Genomic DNA, 27,695 nt, shown 5'->3' on the forward strand with positions numbered 1-27,695 from the left:
TCTCCGTGTGAATTCGTCAATGTGTGGGAGTGAGGGATGCAGTAAAGAAGGATTAGTGGATCGGAAATGAGATTGTCGTATCCCAAAAGAAAATCCTGTCGTTTCCATAGAACCGTTACTCGATTTTGAAGGAAATGTCTTAGAACACATAGTATTTCATAGCGACGCAATTTCCGTGTGAATTCGTCAATGTTTGGGAGTGAGGGATGCAGTAAAGAAGGATCAGTGGATCGGAAATGTGATTGTCGTATCCCAAAGGAAAATCCTGTCGTTTCCATAGAAACGTTACTCGATTTAGAAGGAAATGTCTTAGAACACATAGTACTCGTATTTCATAGCGACGGAATTTCCGTGTGAATTCGTCAATGTGTGGGAGTGAGGGATGCAATAAAGAAGGATTAGTGGATCGGAAATGAGATTGTCGTATCCCAATAGAAAATCCTGTCGTTTCCATAGAAACGTTACTCGAGTTAGAAGGAAATGTCTTAGAACACATAGTACCCGTATTTCATAACGACGGAATTTCCGTGGGAATTAGTCAATGTGTGGGAGTGAGGGATGCAGTATAGAAGGATTAGTGGATCGGAAATGTGATTGTCGTATCCCAAAAGAAAATCCTGTCGTTTCCATAGAAACGTTACTCGAGTTAGAAGGAATTGTCTTAGAACACATAGTACTCGTATTTCATAGCGACGCAATTTCTGTGTGAATTCCACAATGTGTGGGAGTGAGGGATGCAGTAAAGAAGGATTAGTGGTTAGGAAATGAGATTGTCGTATCACAAAAGAAAATGCTGTCGTTCCATAGAAACGTTACTCGAATTAGAAGGAAATGTGTTAGAACACATAGTATTTCATAGCGACGCAATTTCCGTGTGAATTCGACAATGTTTGGGAGTGAGGGATGCAGTAAAGAAGGATTAGTGGATCGGAAATGTGATTGTCGTATCCCAAAAGAAAATCCTGTCGTTTCCATAGAAACGTTACTCGATTTAGAAGAAAATGTCTTAGTACACATAGTACTCGTATTTCATAGCGACGCAATTTCCGTGTGAATTCGTCAATGTTTGGGAGTGAGGGTTGCAGGAAGGGAGGATTAGTGGATCGGAAATGTGAATGTCGTATCCCAAAAGAAAATCCTGTCGTTTCCATAGGAACGTTACTCGATTTAGAAAGAATTGTCTTAGAACACATAGTACTCGTATTTCATAGCGGTGCAATTTCTGTGTGAATTCGTTAATGTGTGGGAGTGAGGGATGCAGTAAAGAAGGATTAGTGGTTAGGAAATGAGATTGTCGTATCCCAAAAGAGAATCCTGTCGTTTCCATAGAAACGTTACTCGATTTAGAAGGAAATGTCTTGGAATACATAGTAATTCATAGCGACGCAATTTCCGTGTGAATTCGTCAATGTTTGGGAGTGAGGGATGCAGTAAAGAAGGATTAGTGGATCGGAAATGTGATTGTCGTATCCCAAAAGAAAATCCTCTCGTTTCCATAGAAACGTTACTCGATTTAGAAGGAAATGTCTTAGAACACATAGTACTCGTATTTCATAGCGACGGAATTTCCGTGTGAATTCGTCAATGTGTGGGAGTGAGGGATGCAGTAAAGAAGGATTAGTTGACCGGAAATGAGATTGTCGTACCCCAAAAGAAAATCCTGTCGTTCCATAGAAACGTTAGTCGATTTAGAAGGAAATGTCTTAGAACAAATAGTATTTCATAGCGACGCAATTTCCGTGTGAATTCGTCAATGTTTGGGAGTGAGGGATGCAGTAAAGAAGGATTAATGGATCGGAAATGTGATTGTCGTATCCCAAAAGAGAATCCTGTCGTTTCCATAGAAACGTTACTCGATTTTGAAGGAAATGTCTTAGAACAAATAGTATTTCATAGCGACGCAATTTCCGTGTGAATTCGTCAATGTTTGGGAGTGAGGGATGCAGTAAAGAAGGATTAGTGGATCGGAAATGTGATTGTCGTATCCCAAAAGAAAATCCTGTCGTTTCCATAGAAACGTTACTCGATGTAGAAGGAAATGTCTTCTATCACATAGTATTTCATAGCGACGCAATTTCCGTGTGAATTCTTCGATGTTTGGGAGTGAGGGATGCAGTAAAGAAGGATTAGTGGATCGGAAATGAGATTGTCGTATCCCAAAAGAAAATCCTGTCGTTTCCATAGAAACGTTACTCGATTTAGAAGGAAATGTCTTAGAACACATAGTACTCGTATTTCATAGCGACGCAATTTCCGTGTGAATTCGTCAATGTTTGGGAGTGAGGGATGGAGTAAAGAACGATTAGTGGATCGGAAATGTGATTGTCGTATCCCAAAAGAAAATCCTGTCGTTTCCATAGAAACGTTACTCGATTTAGAAGGAAATGTCTTAGAAGACATAGTACTCGTATTTCACAGCGACGGAATGTCCGTGTGAATTCGTCAATGTGTGGGAGTGAGGGATGCAGTAAAGAAGGATTAGTGGATCGGAAATGAGATTCTCGTATCCCAAAAGAAAATCCTGTCGTTTCCATAGAAACGTTACTCGATTTAGAAGGAAATGTCTTAGAACACATAGTACTCGTATTTCATAGCGACGCAATTTCCGTGTGAATTCGTCAATGTTTGGGAGTGAGGGATGCAGTACAGAAGGATTAGTGGACCGGAAATGTGATTGTCGTATCCCAAAAGAAAATCCTGTCGTTTCCATAGAAGCGTTACTCGATTTAGAAGGAAATGTCTTAGAACACATAGTACTCGTATTTCATAGGGACGCAATTTACGTGTGAATTCGTCAATGTGTGGGAGTGAGGGATGCAGTAAAGAAGGTTTAGTGGATCGGAAATGAAATTGTCGTATCCCAAAGGAAAATCCTGTCGTTTCCATAGAAACGTTACTCGATTTAGAAGGAAATGTCTTAGAACACATAGTATTCGTATTTCATAGCGACGCAATTTCTGTGTGAATTCGTCAATGTTTGGGAGTGAGGGATGCAGTAAAGAAGGATTAGTGGATCGGAAATGTCATTGTCGTATCACAAAAGAAAATCCTTTCGTTTCCATAGAAGCGTTACTCGATTTAGAAGGAAATGTCTTAGAACACATAGTACTCGTATTTCATAGCGACGCAATTTCCGTGTGAGTTCGTCAATGTGTGGGCGTGAGGGATGCAGTAAAGAAGGATTAGTGGATCGGAAATGAGATTGTCGTATCTCAAAAGAAAATCCTGTCGTTTCCATAGAAACGTTACTCGATTTAGAAGGAAATGTCTTGGAACACATAGTACTCGTATTTCGTAGCGACAGAATTTCCGTGTGAATTCTAAAATGTTTGGGAGTGAGGGATGCAGTAAAGAAGGATTAGTGGATCGGAAATGTGATTGTCGTATCCCAAAAGAAAATCCTGTCGTTTCCATAGAAACGTTACTCGATTTAGAAGGAAATGTCTTAGAACACATAGTACTCGTATTTCATAGGGACGCAATTTCCGTGTGAATTCGTCAATGTGTGGGAGTGAGGGATGCAGTAAAGAAGGATTAGTGGATCGGAAATGAGATTGTCGTATCCCAAAAGAAAATCCTGTCGTTTCCATAGAACCGTTACTCGATTTTGAAGGAAATGTCTTAGAACACATAGTATTTCATAGCGACGCAATTTCCGTGTGAATTCGTCAATGTTTGGGAGTGAGGGATGCAGTAAAGAAGGATTAGTGGATCGGAAATGTGATTGTCGTATCCCAAGAGAAAATCCTGTCGTTTCCATAGAAACGTTACTCGATTTAGAAGGAAATGTCTTAGAACACATAGTACTCGTATTTCATAGCGACGGAATTTCCGCGTGAATTCGTCAATGTGTGGGAGTGAGGGATGTAATAAAGAAGTATTAGTGGATCGGAAATGAGATTGTCGTATCCCAATAGAAAATCCTGTCGTTTCCATAGACACGTTACTCGATTTAGAAGGAAATGTCTTAGAACACATAGTACCCGTATTTCATAACGACGCAATTTCCGTGTGAATTCGTCAATGTGTGGGAGTGAGGGATGCAGTATAGAAGGATTAGTGGATCGGAAATGTGATTGTCGTATCCCAAAAGAAAATCCTGTCGTTTCCATAGAAACGTTACTCGAGTTAGAAGGAATTGTCTTAGAACACATAGTACTCGTATTTCATAGCGACGCAATTTCTGTGTGAATTCCACAATGTGTGGGAGTGAGGGATGCAGTAAAGAAGGATTAGTGGTTAGGAAATGAGATTGTCGTATCGCAAAAGAAAATGCTGTCGTTCCATAGAAACGTTACTCGATTTAGAAGGAAATGTCTTGGAACACATAGTATTTCATAGCGACGCAATTTCCGTGTGAATTCGTCAATGTTTGGGAGTGAGGGATGCAGTAAAGAAGGATTAGTGGATCGGAAATGTGATTGTCGTATCCCAAAAGAAAATCCTCTCGTTTCCATAGAAACGTTACTCGATTTAGAAGGAAATGTCTTACAACACATAGTACTCGTATTTCATAGCGACGGAATTTCCGTGTGAATTCGTCAATGTGTGGGAGTGAGGGATGCAGTAAAGAAGGATTAGTTGACCGGAAATGAGATTGTCGTATCCCAAAAGAAAATCCTGTCGTTTCCATAGGAACGTTACTCGATTTTGAAAGAATTGTCTTAGAACACATAGTACTCGTATTTCATAGCGCCGCAATTTCTGTGTGAATTCGTTAATGTGTGGGAGTGAGGGATGCAGTAAAGAAGGATTAGTGGTTAGGAAATGAGATTGTCGTATCCCAAAAGAGAATTCTGTCGTTTCCATAGAAACGTAACTCGATTTAGAAGGAAATGTCTTGGAACACATAGTATTTCATAGCGACGCGATTTCCGTGTGAATTCGTCAATGTTTGGGAGTGAGGGATGCATTAAAGAAGGATTAGTGGATCGGAAATGTGATTGTCGTATCCCAAAAGAAAATCCTCTCGTTTCCATAGAAACGTTACTCGATTTAGAAGGAAATGTCTTAGAACACATAGTACTCGTATTTCATAGCGACGGAATTTCCGTGTGAATTCGTCAATGTGTGGGAGTGAGGGATGCAGTAAAGAAGGATTAGTTGACCGGAAATGAGATTGTCGTATCCCAAAAGAAAATCCTGTCGTTCCATAGAAACGTTACTCGATTTAGAAGGAAATGCCTTAGAACAAATAGTATTTCATAGCGACGCAATTTCCGTGTGAATTCGTCAATGTTTGGGAGTGAGGGATGCAGTAAAGAAGGATTAATGGATCGGAAATGTGATTGTCGTATCCCAAAAGAGAATCCTGTCGTTTCCATAGAAACGTTACTCGATTTTGAAGGAAATGTCTTAGAACAAATAGTATTTCATAGCGACGCAATTTCCGTGTGAATTCGTCAATGTTTGGGAGTGAGGGATGCAGTAAAGAAGGATTAGTGGATCGGAAATGTGATTGTCGTATCCCAAAAGAAAATCCTGTCGTTTCCATAGAAACGTTACTCGATGTAGAAGGAAATGTTTTCTATCACATAGTATTTCATAGCGACGCAATTTCCGTGTGAATTCGTCAATGTTTGGGAGTGAGGGATGCAGTAAAGAAGGATTAGTGGATCGGAAATGAGATTGTCGTATCCCAAAAGAAAATCCTGTCGTTTCCATAGAAACGTTACTCGATTTAGAAGAAAATGTCTTAGAACACATAGTACTCGTATTTCATAGCGACGCAATTTCCGTGTGAATTCGTCAATGTTTGGGAGTGAGGGATGGAGTAAAGAACGATTAGTGGATCGGAAATGTGATTGTCGTATCCCAAAAGAAAATCCTGTCGTTTCCATAGAAACGTTACTCGATTTAGAAGGAAATGTCTTAGAACACATAGTACTCGTATTTCACAGAGACGGAATGTCCGTGTGAATTCGTCAATGTGTGGGAGTGAGGGATGCAGTAAAGAAGGATTAGTGGATCGGAAATGAGATTGTCGTATCCCAAAAGAAAATCCTGTCGTTTCCATAGAAACGTTACTCGATTTAGAAGGAAATGTCTTAGAACACATAGTACTCGTACTTCATAGCGACGCAATTTCCGTGTGAATTCGTCAATGTTTGGGAGTGAGGGATGCAGTAAAGAAGGATTAGTGGATCGGAAATGTCATTGTCGTATCACAAAAGAAAATCCTTTCGTTTCCATAGAAACGTTACTCGATTTAGAAGGAAATGTCTTAGAACACATAGTACTCGTATTTCATAGCGACGCAATTTCCGTGTGAGTTCGTCAATGTGTGGGCGTGAGGGATGCAGTAAAGAAGGATTAGTGGATCTAAAATGAGATTGTCGTATCCCAAAAGAAAATCCTTTCGTTTCCATTGAAACGTTACTCGATTTAGAAGGAAATGTCATAGAACACATAGTACTCGTATTTCATAGCGCCGCAATTTCTGTGTGAATTCGTTAATGTGTGGGAGTGAGGGATGCAGTAAAGAAGGATTAGTGGTTAGGAAATGAGATTGTCGTATCCCAAAAGAGAATTCAGTCGTTTCCATAGAAACGTAACTCGATTTAGAAGGAAATGCCTTGGAACACATAGTATTTCATAGCGACGCGATTTCCGTGTGAATTTGTCAATGTTTGGGAGTGAGGGATGCAGTAAAGAAGGATTAGTGGATCGGAAATGTGTTTGTCGTATCCCAAAAGAAAATCCTGTCGTTTCCATAGAAACGTTACTCGATTTAGAAGGAAATGTCTTAGAACACGTAGTACTCGTATTTCATAGCGACGCAATTTCCGTGTGAATTCGTCAATGTGTGGGATTGAGGGATGCAGTAAAGAAGGATTAGTGGATCGGAAATGAGATTGTCGTATCCCAAAAGAAAATCCTGTCGTTTCCATAGAAACGTTACTCGATTTAGAAGGAAATGTCTTAGAACACATAGTACTCGTATTTCATAGCGACGCAATTTCCGTGTGAATTCGTCAATGTGTGGGAGTGAGGGATGCAGTAAAGATGGATTAGTGGATCGGAAATGAGATTGTCGTATCCCAAAAGAAAATTATGTCGTTTCCATAGAAACGTTACTCGATTTAGAAGGAGAAGTCATAGAATCCATAATAATTCATAGCGACGCAATTTCCGTGTGAATTCGTCAATGTTTGGGAGTGAGGGATGCAGTAAACAAGGATTAGTGGATCGGAAATGAGACTGTCGTATCCCAAAAAAATGTCCTGTCGTTTCCATAGAAACGTTACTTGATTTAGAAGGAGAAGTCATAGAACCCACAGTAATTCATAGCGACGCAATTTCCGTGTGAATTCGTCAATGTGTGGGAGTGAGGGATGCAGTAAAGAAGGATTAGTGGATCGGAAATGTTATTGTCGTATCCCAAAAGAAAATCCTGTCGTTTCCATAGGAACGTTACTCGATTTAGAAGGAAATGTCTTAGAACACATAGTACTCGTATTCCATAGCGACGCAATTTCCGTGTGAATTCGTCAATGTGTGGGAGTGAGGGATGCAGTAAAGAAGGATTAGTGGATCGGAAATGAGATTGTCGTATCCCAAAAGAAAATCCTGTCGTTTCCATAGAAACGTTACTCGATTTAGAAGGAAATGTCTTAGAACAAATAGTATTTCATAGCGACGCAATTTCCGTGTGAATTCGTCAATGTTTGGGAGTGAGGGAGGCTGTAAAGAAGGATTAGTGGATCGGAAATGTGATTGTCGTATCCCAAAAGAAAATCCTGTCGTTTCCATAGAAACGTTACTCGATTTAGAAGGAAATGTCTTAGAACACATAGTACTCGTATTTCATAGCGACGGAATTTCCGTGTGAATTCGTCAATGTGTGGGAGTGAGGGATGCAGTAAAGAAGGATTAGTGGATGGGAAATGTGATTGTCGTATCCCTAAAGAAAATCCTGTCGTTTCCATAGAAACGTTACTCGATTTAGAAGGAAATGTCTTCTAACACATAGTATTTCATAGCGACGCAATTTCCGTGTGAATTCGTCAATGTTTGGGAGTGAGGGTTGCAGTAATGGACGATTAGTGGATCGGAAATGTGATTGTCGTATCCCAAAAGAAAATCCTGTCGTGTCCATAGAGACGTTACTCGATTTAGAAGGAATTGTCTTAGAACACATAGTACTCGTATTTCATAGCGACGCAATTTCCGTATGAATTCGTCAATGTGTGGGAGTGAGGGATGCAGTAAAGAAGGATTAGAGGATCGGAAATGAGATTGTCGTATCCCAAAAGAAAATCCTGTCGTTTCCATAGAAACGTTACTCGATTTAGAAGGAAATGTCATAGAACACATAGTACTCGTATTTCATAGCGACGGAATTTCCGTGTGAATTCGTCAATGTGTGGGAGTGAGGGATGCAGTAAAGAAGGATTAGTGGATCGGAAACGTGATTGTCGTATCCCAAAAGAAAATCGTGTCGTTTCCATAGAAACGTTACTCGATTTAGAAGGAATTGTCTTAGAACACATAGTACTCGTATTTCATAGCGACGCAATTTCCGTGTGAATTCGTCAATGTGTGGGAGTGAGGGATGCAGTAAAGAAGGATTAGTGGATCGGAAATGAGACTGTCGTATCCCAAAAGAAAATCCTGTCGTTTCCATAGAAACGTTACTCGATTTAGAAGGAAATGTCTTAGAACACATAGTACTCGTATTTCATAGCGACGCAATTTCCGTGTGAATTCGTCAATGTGTGGGAGTGAGGGATGCAGTAAAGAATAATTAGTGGATCAGAAAATGTGATTGTCGTATCCCAAAAGAAAATCATGTCGTTTCCATAGAAACGTTACTCGATTTGGAAGGAAATGTCTTAGAACACATAGTACTCGTATTTCATAGCGACGCAATTTCCGTGTGAATTCCACAATGTGTGGGAGTGAGGGATGCAGTAAAGAAGGATTAGTGGTTAGGAAATGAGATTGTCGTATCCCAAAAGAAAATGCTGTCGTTCCATAGAAACGTTACTCGAATTAGAAGGAAATGTGTTAGAACACATAGTATTTCATAGCGACGCAATTTCCGTGTGTATTCGACAATGTTTGGGAGTGAGAGATGCAGTAAAGAAGGATTAGTGGATCGGAAATGTGATTGTCGTATCCCAAAAGAAAATCCTGTCGTTTCCATAGAAACGTTACTCGATTTAGAAGAAAATGTCTTAGTACACATAGTACTCGTATTTCATAGCGACGCAATTTCCGTGTGAATTCGTCAATGTTTGGGAGTGAGGGTTGCAGGAAGGGAGGATTAGTGGATCGGAAATGTGATTGTCGTATCCCAAAAGAAAATCCTGTCGTTTCCATAGGAACGTTACTCGATTTAGAAAGAATTGTCTTAGAACACATAGTACTCGTATTTCATAGCGCCGCAATTTCTGTGTGACTTCGTCAATGTGTGGGAGTGAGGGATGCAGTAAAGAAGGATTAGTGGTTAGGAAATGAGATTGTCGTATCCCAAAAGAGAATCCTGTCGTTTCCATAGAAACGTTACTCGATTTAGAAGGAAATGTCTTGGAACACGTAGTATTTCATAGCGACGCAATTTCCGTGTGAATTCGTCAATGTTTGGGAGTGAGGGATGCAGTAAAGAAGGATTAGTGGATCGGAAATGTGATTGTCGTATCCCAAAAGAAAATCCTCTCGTTTCCATAGAAACGATACTCGATTTAGAAGGAAATGTCTTAGAACACATAGTACTCGTATTTCATAGCGACGGAATTTCCGTGTGAATTCGTCAATGTGTGGGAGTGAGGGATGCAGTAGAGAAGGATTAGTTGACCGGAAATGAGATTGTCGTATCCCAAAAGAAAATCCTGTCGTTCCATAGAAACGTTACTCGATTTAGAAGGAAATGTCTTAGAACAAATAGTATTCCATAGCGACGCAATTTCCGTGTGAATTCGTCAATGTTTGGGAGTGAGGGATGCAGTAAAGAAGGATTAATGGATCGGAAATGTGATTGTCGTATCCCAAAAGAGAATCCTGTCGTTTCCTTAGATACGTTACTCGATTTTGAAGTAAATGTCTTAGAACACATTGTATTTCATAGCGACGCAATTTCCGTGTGAATTCGTCAATGTTTGGGAGTGAGGGATGCAGTAAAGAAGGATTAGTGGATCGGAAAAGAGATTGTCGTATCCCAAAAGAAAATCCTGTCGCTTCCATAGAAACGTCACTCGATTTAGAAGGAAATGTCTTAGAACACATAGTATTTCATAGCGACGGAATTTCCGTGTGAATTCGTCAATGTTTGGGAGTGAGGGATGCAGTAAAGAAGGATTAGTGGATCGGAAATGAGATTGTCGTATCCCAATAGAAAATCCTGTCGTTTCCATAGAAACGTTACTCGATTTAGAAGGAAATGTCTTAGAACACATAGTACCCGTATTTCATAACGACGCAATTTCCGTGTGAATTCGTCAATGTGTGGGAGTGAGGGATGCAGTATAGAAGGATTAGTGGATCGGAAATGTGATTGTCGTATCCCAAAAGAAAATCCTGTCGTTTCCATAGAAACGTTACTCGAGTTAGAAGGAATTGTCTTAGAACACATAGTACTCGTATTTCATAGCGACGCAATTTCCGTGTGAATTCGACAATGTGTGGGAGTAAGGGATGCAGTAAAGAAGGATTAGTGGTTAGGAAATGAGATTGTCGTATCCCAAAAGAAAATGCTGTCGTTCCATAGAAACGTTACTCGAATTAGAAGGAAATGTGTTAGAACACATAGTATTTCATAGCGACGCAATTTCCGTGTGAATTCGACATTGTTTGGGAGTGAGGGATGCAGTAAAGAAGGATTAGTGGATCGGAAATGTGATTGTCGTATCCCAAAAGAAAATCCTGTCGTTTCCATAGAAACGTTACTCGATTTAGAAGAAAATGTCTTAGTACACATAGTACTCGTATTTCATAGCGACGCAATTTCCGTGTGAATTCGTCAATGTTTGGGAGTGAGGGTTGCAGGAAGGGAGGATTAGTGGATCGGAAATGTGATTGTCGTATCCCAAAAGAAAATCCTGTCGTTTCCATAGGAACGTTACTCGATTTAGAAAGAATTGTCTTAGAACACATAGTACTCGTATTTCATAGCGCCGCAATTTCTGTGTGAATTCGTCAATGTGTGGGAGTGAGGGATGCAGTAAAGAAGGATTAGTGGTTAGGAAATGAGATTGTCGTATCCCAAAAGAGAATCTTGTCGTTTCCATAGAAACGTTACTCGATTTAAAAGGAAATGTCTTGGAACACATAGTATTTCATAGCGACGCAATTTCCGTGTGAATTCGTCAATGTTTGGGAGTAAGGGATGCAGTAAAGAAGGATTAGTGGATCGGAAATGTGATTGTCGTATCCCAAAAGAAAATCCTCTCGTTTCCATAGAAACGTTACTCGATTTAGAAGGAAATGTCTTAGAACACATAGTACTCGTATTTCATAGCGACGGAATTTCCGTGTGAATTCGTCAATGTGTGGGAGTGAGGGATGCAGTAAAGAAGGATTAGTTGATCGGAAATGAGATTGTCGTATCCCAAAAGAAAATCCTGTCGTTCCATAGAAACGTTACTCGATTTAGAAGGAAATGTCTTAGAACAAATAGTATTTCATGGCGACGCAATTTCCGTGTGAATTCGTCAATGTTATGGAGTGAGGGATGCAGTAAAGAAGGATTAATGGATCGGAAATGTGATTGTCGTATCCCAAAAGAGAATCCTGTCGTTTCCATAGAAACGTTACTCGATTTTGAAGGTAATGTCTTAGAACAAATAGTATTTCATAGCGACGCAATTTCCGTGTGAATTCGTCAATGTTTGGGAGTGAGGGATGCAGTAAAGAAGGATTAGTGGATCGGAAATGTGATTGTCGTATCCCAAAAGAAAATCCTGTCGTTTCCATAGAAACGTTACTCGATGTAGAAGGAAATGTCTTCTATCACATAGTATTTCATAGCGACGCAATTTCCGTGTGAATTCGTCAATGTTTGGGAGTGAGGGATGCAGTAAAGAAGGATTAGTGGATCGGAAATGAGATTGTCGTATCCCAAAAGAAAATCCTGTCGTTTCCATAGAAACGTTACTCAATTTAGAAGGAAATGTCTTAGAACACATAGTATTTCATAGCGACGGAATTTCCGTGTGAATTCGTCAATGTTTGGGAGTGAGGGATGCAGTAAAGAAGGATTAGTGGATCGGAAATGTGATTGTCGTATCCCAAAAGAAAATCCTGTCGTTTCCATAGAAACGTTTTTCGATTTAGAAGGAAATGTCTTAGAACACATAGTACTCGTATTTCGTAGCGACGCAATTTCCGTGTGAATTCGTCAATGTGTGGGAGTGAGGGATGCAGTAAAGAAGCATTTGTGGATCGGAAATGTGATTGTCGTATCCCAAAAGAAAATCCTGTCGTTTCCATAGAAACGTTACTCGATTTAGAAGGAAATGTCTTCTAACACATAGTACTCGAATTTCATAGCGTCGGAATTTCCGTGTGAATTCGTCAATGTGTGGGAGTGAGGGATGCAGTAAAGAAGGATTAGTGGATCGGAAATGAGATTGTCGTATCCCAAAAGAAAATCCTGTCGTTTCCATAGAAACGTTACTCGATTTAGAAGGAAATGTCTTAGAACACATAGTATTTCATAGCGACGCAATTTCCGTGTGAATTCGTCAATGTTTGGGAGTGAGGGACGCAGTAAAGAAGGATTAGTGGATCGGAAGTGTGATTGTCGTATCCCAAAAGAAAATCCTGTCGTTTCCATAGAAACGTTACTCGATTTAGAAGGAAATGTCTTAGAACACATAGTACTCGTATTTCATAGCGACGCAATTTCCGTGTGAATTCGTCAATGTGTGTGAGTGAGGGATGCAGTAAAGAAGGATTAGTGGATCGGAAATGAGATTGTCGTATCCCAAAAGAAAATCCTGTCGTTTCCATAGATACGTTACTCGATTTAGAAGGAAATGACTTAGAACACATAGTATTTCATAGCGACGGAATTTCCGTGTGAATTCGTCAATGTTTGGGAGTGAGGGATGCAGTAAAGAAGGATTAGTGGATCGGAAATGTGATTGTCGTATCCTAAAAGAAAATCCTATCGTTACCATAGAAACGTTACTCGATTTATATGGAAATGTCTTAGAACAAATGGTATTTCATAGCGACGCAATTTCGCATTTTCCGTGTGAATTCGTCAATGTTTGGGAGTGAGGGATGCAGTAAAGAAGGATTAGTGGATCGGAAATGTGATTGTCGTATCCCAATAGAAAATCCTGTCGTTTCCATAGAAACGTTACTCGATTTAGAAGGAAATGTCTTCTAACACATAGTGCTCGTATTTCATAGCGTCGGAATTTCCGTGTGAATTCGTCAATGTGTGGGAGTGAGGGATGCAGTAAAGAAGGATTAGTGGATCGGAAATGAGATTGTCGTATCCCAAAAGAAAATACTGTCGTTTCCATAGAAACGTTACTCGATTTAGAAGGAAATGTCTTAGAACACATAGTATTTCATAGCGACGCAATTTCCGTGTGAATTCGTCAATGTTTGGGAGTGAGGGACGCAGTAAAGAAGGATTAGTGGATCGGAAATGTGATTCTCGTATCCCAAAAGAAAATCCTGTCGTTTCCATAGAAACGTTACTCGATTTAGGAGGAAATGTCTTAGAACACATAGTATTTCATAGCGACGCAATTTCCGTGTGAATTCGTCAATGTTTGGGAGTGAGGGATGCAGTAAAGAAGGATTAGTGGATCGGAAAAGAGATTGTCGTATCCCAAAAGAAAATCCTGTTGTTTCCATAGAAACGTTACTCGATTTAGAAGGAAATGTCTTAGAACACATTGTATTTCATAGCGACGGAATTTCCGTGTGAATTCGTCAATGTTTGGGAGTGAGGGATGCAGTAAAGAAGGATTAATGGATCGGAAATGTGATTGTCGTATCCCAAAAGAAAGTCCTGTCGTTTCCATAGAAACGTTACTCGATTTAGAAGGAAATGTCTTAGAACACATAGTACTCGTATTTCATAGCGACGCAATTTCCGTGTGAATTCGTCAATGTTTGGGAGTGAGGGATGCAGTAAAGAAGGATTAGTGGATCGGAAATGTGATTGTCGTATCCGAAAAGAAAATCCTGTCGTTTCCATAGAAACGTTACTCGATTTAGAAGGAAATGCCTTAGAACACATAGTACTCGTATTTCATAGCGACGGAATTTCCGTGTGAATTCGTCAATGTGAGGGAGTGAGGGATGCAGTAAAGAAGGATTAAAGGATCGGAAATGTGATTGTCGTATCCTAAAAGAAAATCCTGTCGTTTCCATAGAAACGTTACTCGATTTAGAAGGAAATGTCTTAGAACACATAGTACTCGTATTTCATAGCGACGCAATTTCCGTGTGAATTCGTCAATGTGTGGGGGTGAGGGATGCAGTAAAGAAGGATTAGTGGATCGGAAATGAGATTGTCGTATCCCAAAAGAAAATCCTGTCGTTTACATAGAAACGTTACTCGATTTAGAAGGAAATGTGTTAGAACACACAGTATTTCATAGCGACGGAATTTCCGTGTGAATTCGTCAATGTTTGGGAGTGAGGGATGCAGTAAAGAAGGATTAGTGGATCGGAAATGTGATTGTCGTATCCCAAAAGAAAATCCTGTCGTTTCCATAGACACGTTACTCGATTTAGAAGGAAATATCTTCTAACACATAGTACTCGTATTTCATAGCGACGCAATTTCCGTGTGAATTCGTGAATGTGTGGGAGTGAGGGATGCAGTAAAGAGGGATTAGTGGATCGGAAATGCGATTGTCGTATCCCAAAAGAAAATCCTGTCGTTTCCATAGAAACGTTACTCGATTTAGAAGGAAATGTCTTCTAACACATAGTATTTCATAGCGACGCAATTTCCGTGTGAATTCGTCAATGTTTGGGAGTGAGGGATGCAGTAAAGAAGGATTAGTGGATCGGAAATGAGATTGTCGTATCCCAAAAGAAAATCCTGTCGTTTCGATAGAAACGTTACTCGATTTAGAAGGAAATGTCTTAGAACACATAGTATTTCATAGCGACGGAATTTCCGTGCGAATTCGTCAATGTTTGGGAGTGAGGGATGCAGTAAAGAAGGATTAGTGGATCGGAAATGTGATTGTCGTATCCCAAAAGAAAATCCTGACGTTTCCATGGAAACGTTACTCGATTTAGAAGGAAATGTCTTAGAACACATAGTACTCGTATTTCATGGCGTCGCAATTTCCGTGTGAATTCGTCAATGTGTGGGAGTGAGGGATGCAGTAAAGAAGGATTAGTTAATCGGAAATGTGATTGTCGTATAACAAAAGAAAATCTTGTCGTTTCCATAGAAACGTTACTCGATTTAGAAGGAAATGTCTTCTAACACATAGTATTTCATAGCGACGCAATTTCCGTGTGAATTCGTCAATGTTTGGGAGTGAGGGATGCAGTGAAGAAGGATTAGTGGATCGGAAATGTGATTGTCGTATCCCAAAAGAAAATCTTGTCGTTTCCATGTAAACGTTACTCGATTTAGAAGGAAATGTCTTGGAACACATAGTATTTCATAGCGACGGAATTTCCGTGTGAATTCGTCAATGTTTGGGAGTGAGGGATGCAGTAAAGAAGGATTAGTGGATCGGAAATGTGATTGTCGTATCCCAAAAGAAAATCCTGTCGTTTCCGTAGAAACGTTACTCGATTTAGAAGGAGATATCTTAGAACACATAGTACTCGTATTTCATAGCGACGGAATATCCGTGAGAATTCGTCAATGTGTGGGAGTGAGGGATGCAGTAAAGAAGGATTAGTGAATCGGAAATGTGATTGTCGTATCCCAAAAGAAAATCCTGTCGTTTCCATAGAAACGTTACTCGATTTTGAAGGAAATGTATAAGAACACATAGTATTTCATAGCGACGGAATTTCCGTGTGAATTCGTCAATGTTTGGTAGTGAGGGATGCAGTAAAGAAGGATTAGTGGATCGGAAATGTGATTGTCGTATCCCAAAAGAAAATCCTGTCGTTTCCATAGAAACATTACTCGATTTAGAAGGAAATGTCTTAGAACACATAGTACTCGTATTTCATAGCGACGCAATTTCCGTGTGAATTCGTCAATGTGTGGGAGTGGGGGATGCAGTAAAGAAGGATTAGTGGATCGGAAATGAGATTGTCGTATCCCAAAAGAAAATCCTGTCGTTTCCATAGGAACGTTCTTCGATTTAGAAGGAAATGTCTTAGAACACATAGTATTTCATAGCGACGGAATTTCCGTGTGAATTCGTAATGTTTGGGTGTGAGGGATGCAGTAAAGAAGGATTAGTGGATCGGAAATGTGATTGTCCTATCCCAAAAGAAAATCCTGTCGTTTCCATAGAAACGTTACTCCATTTAGAAGGAAATGTCTTAGAACAAATAGTACTCGTATTTCATAGCGACGCAATTTCCGTGTGAATTCGTCAATGTGTGGGAGAGAGGGATGCAGTAAAGAAGGATTTGTGGATCGGAAATGAGATTGTCGTATCCCAAAAGAAAATCCTGTCGTTTCCATAGAAACGTTACTCGATTTAGAAGGAAATGTCTTAGAACACATAGTATTTCATAGCGACGGAATTTCCGTGTGAATTCGTCAATGTTTGGGAGTGAGGGATGCAGTAAAGAAGGATTAGTGGATCGGAAATGTGATTGTCGTATCCCAAAAGAAAATCCTGTCGTTTCCATAGAAACGTTACTCGATTTAGAAAGAAATGTCTTAGAACACATAGTACTCGTATTTCATAGCGACGCAATTTCCGTGTGAATTCGTCAATGTGTGGGAGTGAGGGATGCAGTAAAGAAGGATTAGTGGATCGGAAATGCGATTGTCGTATCCCAAAAGAAAATCCTGTCGTTTCCATAGAAACGTTACTCGATTTAGAAATAAATGTCTTCTAACACATAGTATTTCATAGCGACGCAATTTCCGTGTGAATTCGTCATTGTTTGGGAGTGAGGGATGCAGTAAAGAAGGATTAGTGGATCGGAAATGAAATTGTCGTATCCCAAAAGAAAATCCTGTCGTTTCCATAGAAACGTTACTCGATTTAGAAGGAAATGTCTTAGAACACATAGTATTTCCTAGCGACGGAATTTCCGTGTGAATTCATCATTGTTTGGGAGTGAGGGATGCAGTAAAGAAGGATTAGTGGATTGGAAATGTGATTGTCGTATCCCAAAAGAAAATCCTGTCGTTTCCATGGAAACGTTACTCGATTTAGAAGGAAATGTCTTAGCACACATAGTACTCGTTTTTCATAGCGTCGCAATTTCCGTGTGAATTTGTCAATGTGTGGGAGTGAGGGATGCAATAAAGAAGGATTAGTGGATCGGAAATGTGATTGTCGTATCCCAAATGAATATCCTGTCGTTTCCATGGAAACGTTACTCGTTTTAGAAGGAAATGTCTTCTAACACATAGTATTTCATAGCGTCGCAATTTCCGTGTGAATTCGTCAATGTTTGGGAGTGAGGGATGCAGTAAAGAAGGATTAGTGGATCGGAAATGATATTGTCGTATCCCAAAAGAAAATCCTGTCGTTTCCATAGACACGTTACTCGATTTAGAAGGAAATGTCTTCTAACACATAGTACTCGTATTTCATAGCGACGCAATTTCCGTGTGAATTCGTCAATGTTTGGGAGTGAGGGACGCAGTAAAGAAGGATTAGTGGATCGGAAATGTGATTCTCGTATCCCAAAAGAAAATCCTGTCGTTTCCATAGAAACGTTACTCGATTTAGGAGGAAATGTCTTAGAACACATAGTATTTCATAGCGACGCAATTTCCGTGTGAATTCGTCAATGTTTGGGAGTGAGGGATGCAGTAAAGAAGGATTAGTGGATCGGAAAAGAGATTGTCGTATCCCAAAAGAAAATCCTGTTGTTTCCATAGAAACGTTACTCGATTTAGAAGGAAATGTCTTAGAACACATTGTATTTCATAGCGACGGAATTTCCGTGTGAATTCGTCAATGTTTGGGAGTGAGGGATGCAGTAAAGAAGGATTAATGGATCGGAAATGTGATTGTCGTATCCCAAAAGAAAGTCCTGTCGTTTCCATAGAAACGTTACTCGATTTAGAAGGAAATGTCTTAGAACACATAGTACTCGTATTTCATAGCGACGCAATTTCCGTGTGAATTCGTCAATGTTTGGGAGTGAGGGATGCAGTAAAGAAGGATTAGTGGATCGGAAATGTGATTGTCGTATCCGAAAAGAAAATCCTGTCGTTTCCATAGAAACGTTACTCGATTTAGAAGGAAATGCCTTAGAACACATAGTACTCGTATTTCATAGCGACGGAATTTCCGTGTGAATTCGTCAATGTGAGGGAGTGAGGGATGCAGTAAAGAAGGATTAAAGGATCGGAAATGTGATTGTCGTATCCTAAAAGAAAATCCTGTCGTTTCCATAGAAACGTTACTCGATTTAGAAGGAAATGTCTTAGAACACATAGTACTCGTATTTCATAGCGACGCAATTTCCGTGTGAATTCGTCAATGTGTGGGGGTGAGGGATGCAGTAAAGAAGGATTAGTGGATCGGAAATGAGATTGTCGTATCCCAAAAGAAAATCCTGTCGTTTACATAGAAACGTTACTCGATTTAGAAGGAAATGTGTTAGAACACACAGTATTTCATAGCGACGGAATTTCCGTGTGAATTCGTCAATGTTTGGGAGTGAGGGATGCAGTAAAGAAGGATTAGTGGATCGGAAATGTGATTGTCGTATCCCAAAAGAAAATCCTGTCGTTTCCATAGACACGTTACTCGATTTAGAAGGAAATGTCTTCTAACACATAGTACTCGTATTTCATAGCGACGCAATTTCCGTGTGAATTCGTGAATGTGTGGGAGTGAGGGATGCAGTAAAGAGGGATTAGTGGATCGGAAATGCGATTGTCGTATCCCAAAAGAAAATCCTGTCGTTTCCATAGAAACGTTACTCGATTTAGAAGGAAATGTCTTCTAACACATAGTATTTCATAGCGACGCAATTTCCGTGTGAATTCGTCAATGTTTGGGAGTGAGGGATGCAGTAAAGAAGGATTAGTGGATCGGAAATGAGATTGTCGTATCCCAAAAGAAAATCCTGTCGTTTCGATAGAAACGTTACTCGATTTAGAAGGAAATGTCTTAGAACACATAGTATTTCATAGCGACGGAATTTCCGTGCGAATTCGTCAATGTTTGGGAGTGAGGGATGCAGTAAAGAAGGATTAGTGGATCGGAAATGTGATTGTCGTATCCCAAAAGAAAATCCTGACGTTTCCATGGAAACGTTACTCGATTTAGAAGGAAATGTCTTAGAACACATAGTACTCGTATTTCATGGCGTCGCAATTTCCGTGTGAATTCGTCAATGTGTGGGAGTGAGGGATGCAGTAAAGAAGGATTAGTGGATCGGAAATGTGATTGTCGTATAACAAAAGAAAATCTTGTCGTTTCCATAGAAACGTTACTCGATTTAGAAGGAAATGTCTTCTAACACATAGTATTTCATAGCGACGCAATTTCCGTGTGAATTCGTCAATGTTTGGGAGTGAGGGATGCAGTGAAGAAGGATTAGTGGATCGGAAATGTGATTGTCGTATCCCAAAAGAAAATCTTGTCGTTTCCATGTAAACGTTACTCGATTTAGAAGGAAATGTCTTGGAACACATAGTATTTCATAGCGACGGAATTTCCGTGTGAATTCGTCAATGTTTGGGAGTGAGGGATGCAGTAAAGAAGGATTAGTGGATCGGAAATGTGATTGTCGTATCCCAAAAGAAAATCCTGTCGTTTCCGTAGAAACGTTACTCGATTTAGAAGGAGATATCTTAGAACACATAGTACTCGTATTTCATAGCGACGGAATATCCGTGAGAATTCGTCAATGTGTGGGAGTGAGGGATGCAGTAAAGAAGGATTAGTGAATCGGAAATGTGATTGTCGTATCCCAAAAGAAAATCCTGTCGTTTCCATAGAAACGTTACTCGATTTTGAAGGAAATGTATAAGAACACATAGTATTTCATAGCGACGGAATTTCCGTGTGAATTCGTCAATGTTTGGTAGTGAGGGATGCAGTAAAGTAGGATTAGTGGATCGGAAATGTGATTGTCGTATCCCAAAAGAAAATCCTGTCGTTTCCATAGAAACATTACTCGATTTAGAAGGAAATGTCTTAGAACACATAGTACTCGTATTTCATAGCGACGCAATTTCCGTGTGAATTCGTCAATGTGTGGGAGTGGGGGATGCAGTAAAGAAGGATTAGTGGATCGGAAATGAGATTGTCGTATCCCAAAAGAAAATCCTGTCGTTTCCATAGGAACGTTCTTCGATTTAGAAGGAAATGTCTTAGAACACATAGTATTTCATAGCGACGGAATTTCCGTGTGAATTCGTAATGTTTGGGTGTGAGGGATGCAGTAAAGAAGGATTAGTGGATCGGAAATGTGATTGTCCTATCCCAAAAGAAAATCCTGTCGTTTCCATAGAAACGTTACTCCATTTAGAAGGAAATGTCTTAGAACAAATAGTACTCGTATTTCATAGCGACGCAATTTCCGTGTGAATTCGTCAATGTGTGGGAGAGAGGGATGCAGTAAAGAAGGATTTGTGGATCGGAAATGAGATTGTCGTATCCCAAAAGAAAATCCTGTCGTTTCCATAGAAACGTTACTCGATTTAGAAGGAAATGTCTTAGAACACATAGTATTTCATAGCGACGGAATTTCCGTGTGAATTCGTCAATGTTTGGGAGTGAGGGATGCAGTAAAGAAGGATTAGTGGATCGGAAATGTGATTGTCGTATCCCAAAAGAAAATCCTGTCGTTTCCATAGAAACGTTACTCGATTTAGAAAGAAATGTCTTAGAACACATAGTACTCGTATTTCATAGCGACGCAATTTCCGTGTGAATTCGTCAATGTGTGGGAGTGAGGGATGCAGTAAAGAAGGATTAGTGGATCGGAAATGCGATTGTCGTATCCCAAAAGAAAATCCTGTCGTTTCCATAGAAACGTTACTCGATTTAGAAATAAATGTCTTCTAACACATAGTATTTCATAGCGACGCAATTTCCGTGTGAATTCGTCATTGTTTGGGAGTGAGGGATGCAGTAAAGAAGGATTAGTGGATCGGAAATGAAATTGTCGTATCCCAAAAGAAAATCCTGTCGTTTCCATAGAAACGTTACTCGATTTAGAAGGAAATGTCTTAGAACACATAGTATTTCATAGCGACGGAATTTCCGTGTGAATTCATCATTGTTTGGGAGTGAGGGATGCAGTAAAGAAGGATTAGTGGATTGGAAATGTGATTGTCGTATCCCAAAAGAAAATCCTGTCGTTTCCATGGAAACGTTACTCGATTTAGAAGGAAATGTCTTAGCACACATAGTACTCGTTTTTCATAGCGTCGCAATTTCCGTGTGAATTTGTCAATGTGTGGGAGTGAGGGATGCAATAAAGAAGGATTAGTGGATCGGAAATGTGATTGTCGTATCCCAAATGAATATCCTGTCGTTTCCATGGAAACGTTACTCGTTTTAGAAGGAAATGTCTTCTAACACATAGTATTTCATAGCGTCGCAATTTCCGTGTGAATTCGTCAATGTTTGGGAGTGAGGGATGCAGTAAAGAAGGATTAGTGGATCGGAAATGATATTGTCGTATCCCAAAAGAAAATCCTGTCGTTTCCATAGAAACGTTACTCGATTTAGAAGGAAATGTCTTCTAACACATAGTATTTCATAGCGACGCAATTTCCGTGTGAATTCGTCAATGTTTGGGAGTGAGGGATGCAGTAAAGAAGGATTAGTGGATCGGAAATGTGATTGTCGTATCCCAAAAGAAAACCCTGTCGTTTCCATAGAAACGTTACTCGATTTAGAAGGAAATGTCTTAGAACACATAGTACTCGTATTTCATAGCGACGCAATTTCCGTGTGAATTCGTCAATGTTTGGGAGTGAGGGATGCAGTAAAGAAGGATTAGTGGATCGGAAATGTGATTGTCGTATCCCAAAAGAAAATCCTGTCGTTTCCATAGAAACGTTACTCGATTTAGAAGGAAATGTCTTAGAACACATAGTACCCGTATTTCACAGCGACGCAATTTCCGTGTGAATTCGTCAATGTGTGGGAGTGAGGGATGCAGTAAAGAAGGATTAGTGGATCGAAAATGTGATTGTCGTATCCCAAAAGAAAATCCTGTCGTTTCCATAGAAACGTTACTCGATTTAGAAGGAAATGTCTTAGAACACATAGTATTTCATAGCGACGCAATTTCCGTGTGAATTCGTCAATGTTTGGGAGTGAGGGATGCAGTAAAGAAGGATTAGTGGATCGGAAATGTGATTGTCGTATCCCAAAAGAAAACCCTGTCGTTTCCATAGAAACGTTACTCGATTTAGAAGGAAATGTCTTAGAACACATAGTACTCGTATTTCATAGCGACGCAATTTCCGTGTGAATTCGTCAATGTGTGGGAGTGAGGGATGCAGTAAAGAAGGATTAGTGGATCGGAAATGAGATTGTCGTATCCCAAAAGAAAATCCTGTCGTTTCCATAGAAACGTTCTTCGATTTAGAAGGAAATGTCTTAGAACACATAGTATTTCATAGCGACGGAATTTCCGTGTGAATTCGTCAATGTGTGGGAGTGAGGGATGCAGTAAAGAAGGATTAGTGGATCGGAAATGAGATTGTCGTATCCCAAAAGAAAATCCTGTCGTTTCCATAGAAACGTTACTCGATTTAGAAGGAAATGTCTTAGAACACATTGTAATTCATAGCGACGGAATTTCCGTGTGAATTCGTCAATGTTTGGGAGTGAGGGATGCAGTAAAGAAGGATTAGTGGATCGGAAATGTGATTGTCGTATCCCAAAGGAAAATCCTTTCGTTTCCATAGAAACGTTACTCGATTTAGAAGGAAATGTCTTAGAACACATAGTACTCGTATTTCATAGCGACGCAATTTCCGTGTGAATTCGTCAATGTGTGGGAGTGAGGGATGCAGTAAAGAAGGATTAGTGGATCAGAAATGAGATTGGCGTATCCCAAAAGAAAATCCTGTCGTTTCCATAGAAACGTTACTCGATTTAGAAGGAAATGTCTTAGAACACATAGTATTTCATAGCGACGGAATTTCCGTGTGAATTCGTCAATGTTTGGGAGTGAGGGATGCAGTAAAGAAGGATTAGTGGATCGGAAATGTGATTGTCGTATCCCAAAAGAAAATCCTGTCGTTTCCATAGAAACGTTACTCGATTTAGAAGGAAATGTCTTAGAACACATAGTATTTCATAGCGTCGGAATTTCCATGTGAATTCGTCAATGTTTGGGAGTGAGGGATGCAGTAAAGAAGGATTAGTGGATCGGAAATGTGATTGTCGTATCCCAAAAGAAAATCCTGTCGTTTCCATAGAAACGTTACTCGATTTAGAAGGAAATGTCTTAGAACACATAGTATTTCATAGCGACGGAATTTCCGTGTGAATTCGTCAATGTTTGGGAGTGAGGGATGCAGTAAAGAAGGATTAAAGGATCGGAAATGTGATTGTCGTATCCTAAAAGAAAATCCTGTCGTTTCCATAGAAACGTTACTCGATTTAGAAGGAAATGTCTTAGAACACATAGTACTCGTATTTCATAGCGACGCAATTTCCGTGTGAATTCGTCAATGTGTGGGGGTGAGGGATGCAGTAAAGAAGGATTAGTGGATCGGAAATGAGATTGTCGTATCCCAAAAGAAAATCCTGTCGTTTACATAGAAACGTTACTCGATTTAGAAGGAAATGTGTTAGAACACACAGTATTTCATAGCGACGGAATTTCCGTGTGAATTCGTCAATGTTTGGGAGTGAGGGATGCAGTAAAGAAGGATTAGTGGATCGGAAATGTGATTGTCGTATCCCAAAAGAAAATCCTGTCGTTTCCATAGACACGTTACTCGATTTAGAAGGAAATGTCTTCTAACACATAGTACTCGTATTTCATAGCGACGCAATTTCCGTGTGAATTCGTGAATGTGTGGGAGTGAGGGATGCAGTAAAGAGGGATTAGTGGATCGGAAATGCGATTGTCGTATCCCAAAAGAAAATCCTGTCGTTTCCATAGAAACGTTACTCGATTTAGAAGGAAATGTCTTCTAACACATAGTATTTCATAGCGACGCAATTTCCGTGTGAATTCGTCAATGTTTGGGAGTGAGGGATGCAGTAAAGAAGGATTAGTGGATCGGAAATGAGATTGTCGTATCCCAAAAGAAAATCCTGTCGTTTCGATAGAAACGTTACTCGATTTAGAAGGAAATGTCTTAGAACACATAGTATTTCATAGCGACGGAATTTCCGTGCGAATTCGTCAATGTTTGGGAGTGAGGGATGCAGTAAAGAAGGATTAGTGGATCGGAAATGTGATTGTCGTATCCCAAAAGAAAATCCTGACGTTTCCATGGAAACGTTACTCGATTTAGAAGGAAATGTCTTAGAACACATAGTACTCGTATTTCATGGCGTCGCAATTTCCGTGTGAATTCGTCAATGTGTGGGACTGAGGGATGCAGTAAAGAAGGATTAGTGGATCGGAAATGTGATTGTCGTATAACAAAAGAAAATCTTGTCGTTTCCATAGAAACGTTACTCGATTTAGAAGGAAATGTCTTCTAACACATAGTATTTCATAGCGACGCAATTTCCGTGTGAATTCGTCAATGTTTGGGAGTGAGGGATGCAGTGAAGAAGGATTAGTGGATCGGAAATGTGATTGTCGTATCCCAAAAGAAAATCTTGTCGTTTCCATGTAAACGTTACTCGATTTAGAAGGAAATGTCTTGGAACACATAGTATTTCATAGCGACGGAATTTCCGTGTGAATTCGTCAATGTTTGGGAGTGAGGGATGCAGTAAAGAAGGATTAGTGGATCGGAAATGTGATTGTCGTATCCCAAAGAAAATCCTGTCGTTTCCGTAGAAACGTTACTCGATTTAGAAGGAGATATCTTAGAACACATAGTACTCGTATTTCATAGCGACGGAATATCCGTGAGAATTCGTCAATGTGTGGGAGTGAGGGATGCAGTAAAGAAGGATTAGTGAATCGGAAATGTGATTGTCGTATCCCAAAAGAAAATCCTGTCGTTTCCATAGAAACGTTACTCGATTTTGAAGGAAATGTATAAGAACACATAGTATTTCATAGCGACGGAATTTCCGTGTGAATTCGTCAATGTTTGGTAGTGAGGGATGCAGTAAAGAAGGATTAGTGGATCGGAAATGTGATTGTCGTATCCCAAAAGAAAATCCTGTCGTTTCCATAGAAACATTACTCGATTTAGAAGGAAATGTCTTAGAACACATAGTACTCGTATTTCATAGCGACGCAATTTCCGTGTGAATTCGTCAATGTGTGGGAGTGGGGGATGCAGTAAAGAAGGATTAGTGGATCGGAAATGAGATTGTCGTATCCCAAAAGAAAATCCTGTCGTTTCCATAGGAACGTTCTTCGATTTAGAAGGAAATGTCTTAGAACACATAGTATTTCATAGCGACGGAATTTCCGTGTGAATTCGTAATGTTTGGGAGTGAGGGATGCAGTAAAGAAGGATTAGTGGATCGGAAATGTGATTGTCCTATCCCAAAAGAAAATCCTGTCGTTTCCATAGAAACGTTACTCCATTTAGAAGGAAATGTCTTAGAACAAATAGTACTCGTATTTCATAGCGACGCAATTTCCGTGTGAATTCGTCAATGTGTGGGAGAGAGGGATGCAGTAAAGAAGGATTTGTGGATCGGAAATGAGATTGTCGTATCCCAAAAGAAAATCCTGTCGTTTCCATAGAAACGTTACTCGATTTAGAAGGAAATGTCTTAGAACACATAGTATTTCATAGCGACGGAATTTCCGTGTGAATTCGTCAATGTTTGGGAGTGAGGGATGCAGTAAAGAAGGATTAGTGGATCGGAAATGTGATTGTCGTATCCCAAAAGAAAATCCTGTCGTTTCCATAGAAACGTTACTCGATTTAGAAAGAAATGTCTTAGAACACATAGTACTCGTATTTCATAGCGACGCAATTTCCGTGTGAATTCGTCAATGTGTGGGAGTGAGGGATGCAGTAAAGAAGGATTAGTGGATCGGAAATGCGATTGTCGTATCCCAAAAGAAAATCCTGTCGTTTCCATAGAAACGTTACTCGATTTAGAAATAAATGTCTTCTAACACATAGTATTTCATAGCGACGCAATTTCCGTGTGAATTCGTCATTGTTTGGGAGTGAGGGATGCAGTAAAGAAGGATTAGTGGATCGGAAATGAAATTGTCGTATCCCAAAAGAAAATCCTGTCGTTTCCATAGAAACGTTACTCGATTTAGAAGGAAATGTCTTAGAACACATAGTATTTCATAGCGACGGAATTTCCGTGTGAATTCATCATTGTTTGGGAGTGAGGGATGCAGTAAAGAAGGATTAGTGGATTGGAAATGTGATTGTCGTATCCCAAAAGAAAATCCTGTCGTTTCCATGGAAACGTTACTCGATTTAGAAGGAAATGTCTTAGCACACATAGTACTCGTTTTTCATAGCGTCGCAATTTCCGTGTGAATTTGTCAATGTGTGGGAGTGAGGGATGCAGTAAAGAAGGATTAGTGGATCGGAAATGTGATTGTCGTATCCCAAATGAATATCCTGTCGTTTCCATGGAAACGTTACTCGTTTTAGAAGGAAATGTCTTCTAACACATAGTATTTCATAGCGTCGCAATTTCCGTGTGAATTCGTCAATGTTTGGGAGTGAGGGATGCAGTAAAGAAGGATTAGTGGATCGGAAATGATATTGTCGTATCCCAAAAGAAAATCCTGTCGTTTCCATAGAAACGTTACTCGATTTAGAAGGAAATGTCTTCTAACACATAGTATTTCATAGCGACGCAATTTCCGTGTGAATTCGTCAATGTTTGGGAGTGAGGGATGCAGTAAAGAAGGATTAGTGGATCGGAAATGTGATTGTCGTATCCCAAAAGAAAACCCTGTCGTTTCCATAGAAACGTTACTCGATTTAGAAGGAAATGTCTTAGAACACATAGTACTCGTATTTCATAGCGACGCAATTTCCGTGTGAATTCGTCAATGTTTGGGAGTGAGGGATGCAGTAAAGAAGGATTAGTGGATCGGAAATGTGATTGTCGTATCCCAAAAGAAAATCCTGTCGTTTCCATAGAAACGTTACTCGATTTAGAAGGAAATGTCTTAGAACACATAGTACCCGTATTTCACAGCGACGCAATTTCCGTGTGAATTCGTCAATGTGTGGGAGTGAGGGATGCAGTAAAGAAGGATTAGTGGATCGGAAATGTGATTGTCGTATCCCAAAAGAAAATCCTGTCGTTTCCATAGAAACGTTACTCGATTTAGAAGGAAATGTATAAGAACACATAGTATTTCATAGCGACGGAATTTCCGTGTGAATTCGTCAATGTTTGGGAGTGAGGGATGCAGTAAAGAAGGATTAGTGGATCGGAAATGTGATTGTCGTATCCCAAAAGAAAATCCTGTCGTTTCCATAGAAACATTACTCGATTTAGAAGGAAATGTCTTAGAACACATAGTACTCGTATTTCATAGCGACGCAATTTCCG

Source organism: Schistocerca piceifrons, chromosome 5 (genome assembly GCF_021461385.2).
Source record: "Schistocerca piceifrons isolate TAMUIC-IGC-003096 chromosome 5, iqSchPice1.1, whole genome shotgun sequence".
NCBI lineage: Eukaryota > Metazoa > Arthropoda > Insecta > Orthoptera > Acrididae > Schistocerca > Schistocerca piceifrons.